The 10,881-nt window shown below is 37.9% G+C and overlaps 1 non-coding gene across 1 annotated transcript; it reads left to right on the forward strand.

The window, feature by feature from the left end:
• The first annotated feature begins 10,038 nt into the window (after positions 1-10,038).
• Positions 10,039-10,153, forward strand: LOC136751991 (U5 spliceosomal RNA). The gene has a single exon (XR_010817173.1). It is a non-coding gene; the product is annotated as a U5 spliceosomal RNA (small nuclear RNA).
• Positions 10,154-10,881: the final 728 nt, after the last annotated feature.

Below are 10,881 nucleotides of genomic sequence, written 5' to 3' on the forward strand. Positions count from 1 at the left end.
AGTTTTCTATGTCTCTCTCTCTCGCTCTGTAGATGCATCATAGGGAACATATGTAACAATCTCTCTTCTTGTTTACTAAAAATGTTTATGAACGTATTTCAAGTGGGGCTTGCCTTGGTTGGAAACGTTTTAAGATTATTTATGAAGTGTAAATAGGATTTGTCTAAATTCTCCGTAGTTTTCAATGTATGTGCCATTCAGTAGCGTTCATGTTACAGATGTGTCCTATGCAGTGGTTTGGTCAATAAAATGTAAGTAAAACTTTATTTTAGCAATTAAAGAGGGGATCAAATGCAAATAGAGGGTCCTAACTAATTATCTAATTTACCAACAACTTTTAAAATTAGGTCTTGCGAAGCTGCAAGAAATGCTGTATAATCGTATGTGTGTTCATACACCAGCTGCTAAAGTCTGATAGCTTTTGGAGACTCTGTATAGGACGTTGAAGAATGTGTTTTGTGATAATTATATAATGTTTTATATTAATACTAGCATTAGAAGTAGTTTTGTATACAGGCTGAGCAGATTAGATTTAGCAGGACAAGTAAAGGGTCAACAAGGTCGGTTTGTTAGAAACTCCTGTCAGTAATGAAAGATTACACAGTGCCGAAATAGCCTTCAGATGTCTGCTGTAAATTTGTTTATGACTTAACCGTTTTTCCAGATAGGCAGGAATTGTTTCTGTTAATGGGCGATTGACACTAGGTAAATGACGACCGTGGGATCGCATCTTCCTAGTGCACATCAAAGACGGACATCTGCTTTGGATCCATCACCTCTTCACGGGAGGACAGATCGTAAAACGGACCCAGACCTGTATCTTCTGATTGGATGAATGGCCATAAGATGTTATGTCATTTTTCCTATAAAGTTGTACTCATGTTTGTAAACATTAAGCCTCACTGAAGGAGTTATTCCTGACGTGGGGCTTCCGAACAGCTCGATTGATGTTCTGTTTGCATTATCTCCATGACTTCTCTACTTATTTCTGACATGTTTCTACAACTTGGCATAACGAACGAGGATCTGAACTTGCCTCCACTCCCGGGACCAAAATATGGGTGAGTAGCTTTAAAAATGACCACCCTGTATATTTAATTTTGATCTCAGGATTTTGTTAGGCTCTCAGATTGTAATTTAAAGAGAACCTGTGGAGAGGTAGAGGTAAAACAAACAGAAAGGTTGACTGTACAGCGGAGGATCACAGTAGGGTGAACTCCAGGTAAGATAGATCTGCGGGGAGAGATGCCAAGGGAACCGAAAGGTACGACGAGGCCTGCTGAGCCCCAGGTTAAGCAAGGAAATCCTTGTACACCAGGGCCAGAGTCAGTGGCAGTCAATAACCAGACGGAACCAGAGGTACATAAAGTCCAGCAATATAGCCCCATCGTTGGCAAAGATAGGATTGGCATAATGGCGTTAAATAAGTGTCTGTATGTGAATTCCTACAAGTTTTAATTGTTAAACTTAAAATGGTAAAGGCAAGATAAAAAAACGACAAAGTTTCTATAATTCTTTGTCTGAATAATAAGAATTTAGAGAAGAAATTGATCATAATAGATCAAGAAAACACCAAAGTAGTGTATTTCAAAGATTATTTTACATCTGATTTTTAATAATAACAATATAATAAATAAATGCTAAGGGCTGTTTGAGACACTGCAGGGTCAACAAAACACGCCACTAATCTAATATCTGAATTATCTTTGGATGTCAATCTGTATGTGCTTTGTGTGTTTATGTATATATATAGTCTGAAGGTTATGTAAGGTAAATGTCTGTTTTGTACGCTTTGTATTTTTAATATTGTGCATAGTCCAGAATAAGACTGAGAAGGGAAGTAACCAATAATTTCTGAATTATATTTACAATTACGCAGTTATTGATGTTTTAACAACAGATTCATGAGGATTTAGACATATAACTGTATACAGAGTGCATAAAGCATCAGAAATTAGAAATGAATAATGTATCTATTATTAGAATAATGTTAAAGTAATACAAAACATACACTAAATACATAGATTAATAATACTAATAAAGTAAATAAATAGTAATGGTGTTCTCTAAGCCTCAGAAGAACAATAATTTGTTTGTTAAAAATCATATTATGGACAAATTCTGTAAAGTCAAATTAAAGGAAAACTAAAGGCTGGAATCCACAGGAGCAGCACTCTGGTGCAGCCCTGAGTGACAGCCTGATGTAAAACCCATAGCAGGAGAATGTAAACAGTATAGTGACATATTATAGTCTTATTTTAGAAAATATTTGGTTATTGGTGCATAGCATAAAATACCTGAAATAAAAGTTAAAATTAGACTTTGGATTTAAGATGAGTGAATTAGTCAAAAGGTAAGAATTTTAAGGATACTATAGAAATATAAATTATAAGCATTGAATAAGTGAGCTAAAATTAGTATTGCATAATTTTGAAGGAGAAAATAAAACATAAAAATACTATTAGAATGAGTTTTACCAAACAGAAATAAAAAAAAATTATGTTAAAAATTGAATTAGAGCTAATTTTTGAAATGGAAATCTGAGGATACAGTGAAATTTGGTGAAGATATAAATACATAGATAACCAGATACTCCAGGAATTTAAAGGTGTGGTCATTTGGTAGCTGTGAGTTCCACAATGAAGAGTTTTTGAAATCCCCAGATATAGGATCCCTAAATACAAGGTGTAGGTAAGAAATGAACTATTGATCAGTTCAATCTGGCTTTGGGAACAGTTCTTCTGAACATGTACCGGTGTAGATTGGACTTCAATAGGAGGAAGTGAAAAAATAAAGACATATATGAGCCGTGCAGGCGGACAGTCTTAGTGCCCACGCTGGCTCTTCATTGGGGAAATCATTGACTGAACACATTTGTTTTGAAAATTTGTTTTCCTGAGGTATCTGGGAATCATTATTGAAATCAATTAAAATGCTTATTTTCTAAAAATATATTTTATTAGGAAAATATCTTAATTTATTAACTCAAATAATGGAGCGAAATATGTTTATAAATAGTAATAATACATGTCAATAAATATAACTTGAATTGTCTAGTAAGAAATTAGGAAAGGAGAAAGAACAGCTGTTAGGATACAGAGTGATGTTTTCAGAGGGGGCGTTGGGGCAGTGAAAGTGTCTGTGAGGTCAGCTCCCCACTGAGAGAGATAAGAGAGCTGCCTTGTAACTTAATACAGATGTACTACTACAAACCAAGCAACATTGTCAACCGACAGTAATGTCCTGGGAAATCGAGAATAGTTACATTACTAATGCTAATAATACTGATGTTGATACAGATGAATAGAAAAATAACTACTATTATCTGTCTTCACAGGAACCAGCAACAATGAATTTCCCTCACATTTAGTCCACAGGTTCCCTACTCACATGCCATGACACATCAGTGCATAGTCTCCCCTCTCACATTGGCCTCCGCTCTAAGTGCTGCAGCCCATAATCCGTCCTCATGGCCACTGATGCCAGTGTGTGTGGACGGACAGGAGGGAGGGGGGTGGTGGAAACATACGATGCTTACCATACTCTGGTAAAAGTAATAAACCAACTAACTCTGCTGATTCCAAATGACAACAGGAGGGTGCCGATGTCCAGGAATAGATGGACAGATTATTAACAATGCATTTCTGATTGATTTCAGGTGCTGAAAAATAACAATTTTATCTTTGAGGAAAAGGCCTGAAGAAACAATATGGAAATAGATTGGGAAGAAACATGAATAGTCATACAACTCCAACCTCTTTTAAATCTAAGCACAAGGATACAGAGTCTGGTGGGACTATGGGCATTTCATGAACTATCCTTTCCATAGTTTATTAGAGTGACTACTGGATTGAAAGAATTGTGCTGTTTGGATGTGTGACCGAAGTGTGAAATGATATGTGATGTTTCAATGTGATGTATGTGGATACACACTGAATAATGCTACTATGGTGTATTGTATTATTGTATATGGGAATTGAGTGAAAAACTAGTTCTAAAAAAATGTATGTGATAACAAAGCCAATGCTTTTTAATGAACGAATAATACATATTTAAAAAAAAAAGGTTTTATTGCATAATAAGTCTATTGGGCGATAGAATTGGCTTTAGAGCAGTGCCAATTTGGTTCTAACTTTTGGGAAATATAACTATTTACTTCTCCCGGTTTTGTATTCATTTTTTGCAAAACCGTTTTTAGGTGCTCAAGTCTATCTGAATCAAAAGTCCCATCTTCTGGAAACCTTAACTTTCTGTCACCTATTGTCCAGTCAAACCACTTGTGCACATCGCGCACATCTTCACTCCATAGTTATCATACATATATCTGAATGTGTACCTTTGGGTGGCGGGTCACCCGTTTTACTGGAGCCGTTACCACGCATTTTCTATGTAACGTTTTGTACACAACTACCAAGACATACAAGCACAAAATAATAACAAAATGACAGGGGAGAAAAGAAAAAAAAGTAAAAAGAAATAAAAATATAACAAAACACAAATTAAAATAAATCCTATATACGAATAATAACAAACATGTTTTTCAAAATGTTTGCATTTATATAACTTGTATATAACTTCATGACGTTTCTTCATTTACCATTCATGGTTCTACAAAACACGTGCTTTTATATTATCACCGGCATATCAGATATTGAACAATTTTTTTTTTTCTAATTGTAGGTCAAACCTACCCTGCAGTTCTACAGACACACTTTTGTCTACAGGAACCCAAACAGGAAGACACAGTCCTGTTTCTTCACAAACAAGAAAACACAGTCAAGTTCATGGCAACCCAGGTTAAATGGGAAGACACAGTCCTATTACTTCATAAACAAGAAGACACAGTCAAGTCTATGGTAACACTAAGAAACTTTGTTTGTTAACAAGCAAGAAAACATTTCCTGCCTCAAGTAATTGATATAAGGCAAGCAACAACGTTTAATAAAATATAGATTGCGTTACCTGATCATCAGAGGGCCAGGCGAGCAGACAAGTGAAAGCAAAGCACCGCAGTAGGGAATTTTTCAAAAAGGTTCCTTTACCTTTTTCTATTTTGCTGGCGCGGTTTTGCTGGTCACTGGTCTGGCCATTCCAGTCCTCTCTGTCAGGGTTAGCAATCCCATCCTCGTCGCCATGTAATGTGGAAGAAAAACCATCTTCAATCAGGTTGGAACGTTCGTTGCAATGCCTTTAATACACGCAGCGTGGAGAGGAACAGTGAATCAAGAAGATCCCAAAGTCGCTCTGCCTTCATTTAAAAGTCAGAGGCTTTTATACACAAAAAACAAAGATCTGGTTACAATCACAGAGTCATTACTATATTATCATTAGAGAGTTAGCTAAGCAGAATATATATCAGAGTTCATAGGTCAACACATGGATTAGGGGGCAGGCACTTCAATCGTACTGTTTGACATTGTCTCCAAGGTTCTCATCTTAAATAACGAACAGAAAACAAGCTACCTTCTGGCATGTCCTCCTGGCTTGACCTTATCTTTCTTAAGTATACAAGAGAGTAGAATTGATATGAGGGAAATAATTCTAACTTTCCTTCCACAGTGCCCAACACCTACCAGTATGTCCTTTTAGTATGTCACAAAGGTTCCCTAATTCGTTTTACAAATGTTCCCTGTATGTTATGAATGTTCCCTAAGCATGTGACGAATGTTCCCTAGTTTATGTTACAGATGTGCCCTAGCACTTCTATCTCTCAATTCAGAGCATTTGTATTGGAGGGGAACGTGGATGAGTTTGTACCATTCTTGGGAGGCTCTGCCTTGTTGAGGCGGAGCTGTGATCCAGGTGAACAGCAGATCGGGCATAGGTGGGCATGTGGGCGGAGGAGGAGGAAGGCCGGTCAAGCAAATAAGCTTGCTAAGGTACGCAGCAGCAGCAAACAGCCCCCCCATCCAGCCAGCCAGGCAGTCTGGCTGGCAGTGACTGAGTGGTTGACAGATGGCAAGCAACGAAATGCACGTGCTCTGTGATGTCATAGCAGTCAGCTCAGAGAGAGGTTCGTGATGTCATCGCTGAGCTGGCTGGCTCTGTGTGTCATGCTGGCTGTGTGTGTGTGTTTGTGTGAGTGGGTGGGTTGGTGGCTGTGTTAGTGTCTGTCTGTCTGTCTGTCTGTCTCACTCTGTCTCCCTCTCTCTCTCTCTCTGTCTCTCGCTCTGTAGATGCATCATAGGGAACATATGTAACAATCTCTGAACGTATTTCAAGTGGGTTTTGCCTTGGTTGGAATCGTTTTAAGATTATTAAGATTAAGTGTAAAGTGGATTTGTCTCAGTTCTCTGTAGTTTTCAATGTATGTGCCATTCAGTAGCGTTCATGTTACAGATGTGTCCTATGCAGTGGTAGGGTCAATAAAATGTCAGTAAAACTTTATTTTAGCAATTATAGAGGGGAACAAATGCAAATAGATGGTCCTCACTAATTATATAATTTACCAACAACATTTGAAATTAGGTCTTGCGAAGCTGCAAGAAATGCTGTATAATCGTATGTGTGTTTATACACCAGCTCATATTTTTTCTCTCGTGAACAACAAATGCTATTTGCTTGATTTTTACAGAGTATGTCATAAATTCCATTTTTATGAAGCCTGACAAATTGTACGCTGTGATATTGAATATTTTCAAAGTTACATCATTTGTTTGTTTTTCCTATCATGTTACAAATGTTCCCTATGTGAAAGATGCATTATATCTTAATAATGTCAAAACAACTAAAGATATTCAGATTATTATTTACGTTAAAGTTATAACACATCTCTTTTCACTATGTGTGTCAGTAAAAGTTTAAAAAATCCTGAAAGTTTTTTATTGATCCTGCAAAATAAGTGTTTAGGGAACATTTTTAACTTAAAGTTAGGCTTAGTGTTTGGGTTAGGGGTATGAATATAATTGATATATAGAATTGTTAAGAAGTGTAAATAATTACATTCCATTTTTCATGGATTGTCTGAAAGTTTCAGTTCTATATTCAGTTTGGAAACCATTTTTTCTATTTGTGTATATGAAAGACATACATCTGTACAATATCTTTACTATTAAATATAAACACATTATTATTTTTGGCATTGTGAAAGCACATTGGTATTACCTATGTGTATCTTTAAAAGTTTAAAATTCTTAAAGGTTCTTTACTGATCTTGCAAAATATGCTTTTAGGGAACATTTGTAACATAGAGTTAGGGTTAGCCACTGGGTAAGGGTTACATCTTACACAAGGGTTACACAAGTGCCGGAATGAGGTCAAGGACTCTGCTGTTTTGACTTCGGTGGTGGAATGACCTGCCCACCAAAGTCAAAACAGCAGAGTCCTTGACCTCATTCCGGCGCTTACTCAAGACGCATCTCTTCCGACCGCACTTATAATATTAGTCCTCTATCCCTGCTAGATAGCACTTCAGCTTATTATGTCCTCTCGTTCTTGAATGTTTTCCTCCTTGCTCCCTTTCCTGTAGCCCTAGTCTGTAACCCTACATCTTGACAGCACTTAGCTTTCACCGTCCAGGATGTAGGAAGTCTTTTACTGTACTTGTGTAAATTGTAATTGGAATTTTTAAAATGTATATTGAATTGCGATATTTTTTAACTAAGTTGAATTTGTAATGATTGATGCCTTGTACTTCTCTGTATTTTTGCACTTATGTTGTAAGTCGCCCTGGATAAGGGCGTCTGCCAAGAAATAAAATTAAAAAAATAATAATCTTCAACAGTAAGTTAATTCATGTGAATTATTCTCATCAATGTTAAAGAACAATAAGTTCTATTATGTGTGTCGATAAAATGCTGATATTCCATAACATTTGCTTGTGTATTCTGCAAAACACATATTTAGGGAACATTTGTAACATTAGGGTTACGATTTGCCATAGACGCGGAATGAGTTCGATTGTGAAGTTAAAGACAAGTCGACTCGGTGCTGATTATTATTGCTGTGTTTCTCCACTTCTACTCCACGCTTGGGAACGCCCACATCCAGTGACGTCAGCGTTCGATTCTAAAACCGGTGGAAAAGCGGGCCGGTTCACAAGAAGATCAGCTGGATCCCAGGCCGAGCAGCGGCTCTGGCTCCAGTACCGGCACCATGTCGGTGGAAAAGCGCTAAGTGAGCTCACACTGAGCTCAGTGTAATGTCTGCTCTGGAGAGCTCACAGTGTGACCTAGTCGTGAGTTCACGTCTTTACTGGGTAGTCCTTGACAACTTAATTGTCTCAATTCTTGGGCTTAATTGGTCAAAATGACCATTGGTTGAAAGTACTCAGGGACTGATGTGTAGAGAGACTTATTAAACCTGCAGGATTGTGGTTTTCCCAGATCAGAATTAACCAGCTCACCACAAAGGAACATGGTAGGTGCTATTGCAAAATGGATTACACAAAAACATTGAAATCCAAGTTTGCAGTGATCCTTGGGCCATTGCGTGGTGATCCAGATCACTTCAGCACGAATTTTGCAGTGGTCTGGACAACAACTCCAGGGACTACTGTGCAGTGGTCCAGACCTCAGAAACTGAATGTATATGAACAGTGAAGTAGGCATCATAACTGTAGCCAATACTTTGTGGTTAAAATACTTAATTTAATCCCTGTTTTGTACTGTAAGATATTATTTGTTAGAATGTATTTTTCTATGGGAAATTCTATACCATCTGGTTTGGTAGAGGAAACAGATCTCCTCCCTGGTAGCCCCTGGTAGCCCTGGTAACCCTATCTTTATGACCAGAGACCAAAAGGGACCTGTCCTCTGATTGGCTCTCAGCCAAATTTGAAATGACCCCCCACTTCTAGATTACTTTAGCATAAGACACCCAAGTCAGTAATGGTGGCAAAATGCTATTGGTTGGAAGGAAACCCTATAAAAGGGTAAACAAAGAGAATTTGAGTTCTCTTAACTTCTTCATCCTGCAACGAGACACAAGAGAGAGCTGGAGGGAGAAAGAGAGAGACACACTGCTTTCTGCCTGACCAGACTGGCCTATAAGCTGTACTGTGAGGAGAAAGAAGAAAATGGGTATTATCTGTTTCTTACTGTAATCCAGCAGAAACTTAATATTACTTATTTTCAGTAATATAATTGATTGATATTAGTTTCCTATTTTTGTCAAAATAAATTATTATTGCACATCTGTGACTTGACCACATCTTCCCTCTAAAAAGAATCTTACAAAGAGAAACCAAATGACCTATGAGTTTTCAGTTCAACTATTTATTTAGATTGACTGAAAAACCAAGTATTCAAATTCTCTTACAGTATGATTGTAGTTTGGATGATCTATTAATGCAAGTTGATAACATATTTTACAGAAAATGGGTTTTAGGAATTGTGTCAAAAAACTAAAAGAATTGTCTTAGGGACCACTGCTCCTTTTTTCCAGACCAATGTATAGCCCTCTTTTCTTTTAAATTATGTTCAAAACAAAATTGAGGAAGCAGTAGTTAGTTCTGAATCAAACATATTGACCCCCTCACTCAATCTGTAAATCCTGCAGCAAACATTGGAATATGCATAGATATTTGCTCAGATTGGTATAAATGTCCCTAATAAATAACCAAATGCCATTTTTGTTGTTTCAAATGTGCCCAACATCTTACCAGTATATGTCCTTTTAGTATGTCACAAAGGTTCCCTAATTCGTTTTACAAATGTTCCCAGTATGTTATGAATGTTCCCTAAGCATGTGATGAATGTTCCCTAGTTTATGTTACAGATTTGCCCTAGCACTTCTCTCGCTCTCTCTCTCTCTCTCTCTCTCTCTCTCTCTCTCTCTCTCTCTCTCTCTCTCTCTCTCTCTCTCTCTCTCTCTCTCTCTCTCTCTCTCTCTCTCTCTCTCTCTCTCTCAATTCAGTGCATTTGTATTGTCAAAGCAATTGGACATGCAAACATACATACATACATACATACATACATATGGAAAATAGACAATATCATTAAAAATCACAATAAGATGTAATAAAGTACAGAAAAACAAAATGTAATAAAATGTGATCTTTAATACACAGAAATATGTATGGCTGGTTGGAAGCGTCTTGGACTCGGGTTCCGTTTCATTACTTATAATGCTTTTGCCTTTTGCTAAAGCTTTCCATGGAGGGGAACGTGGATGAGTTTGTACCATTCCTGGGAGGCTCTGCCTTGTTGGGACGGAGCTGTGATCCAGGTGAACAGTAGATCGGTCATAGGTGGGCATGTGGGCGAAGGAGGAGGAAGGCCGGTCAAGCAAATAAGCTTGCTAAGGTACGCAGGAGCAGCAAACAGCCCCCCCATCCAGCCAGCCAGGCAGTCTGGCTGGCAGTGACTGAGAGGTTGACAGACGGCAAGCAACGGAATGCACGTGCTCTGTGATGTCATAGCAGTCAGCTCAGAGAGAGGTTCGTGATGTCATCGCTGAGCTGGCTAGCTCTGTGTGTCTTGCTGGCTGTGTATGTTGAACCGTCTTAGAAATAAGTGGAGAAGTCGCGGAGATAAAGCAAACAGTACTTTAATCGAGCCGCTCGGAAGCCCCACGTCAGGAATAATTCCTTCAGTGAGACTTAATATTTACAGACATGAGTACAACTTTATAGGAAAAATGACATAACATCTTATGGCCGTTCATCCAATCAGAAGATACAGGTCCGGGTCCGTTTACAATCTGTCCTCCCGTGAAGAGGTGATGGATCCAAAGCAAATGTCTGTCTTTGATGTGCGCTAGGATGATGCGATCCCACGGTCATCATTTACCTATTGTCAATCGCTCTTTAACAAATACAATTCCTCCCTATCTGGAGAAATGATTAAGTCATAAGTCATCACAGCAGACATCTGTAGGCTATTTCGGCACTGTGTAATCTTTCATTACTGACAGGAGTTTCTAACAAACCAACCTTCTTGA

This window comes from Amia ocellicauda, chromosome 6 (genome assembly GCF_036373705.1).
Source record: "Amia ocellicauda isolate fAmiCal2 chromosome 6, fAmiCal2.hap1, whole genome shotgun sequence".
NCBI classification, from domain to species: Eukaryota; Metazoa; Chordata; class Actinopteri; order Amiiformes; family Amiidae; genus Amia; species Amia ocellicauda.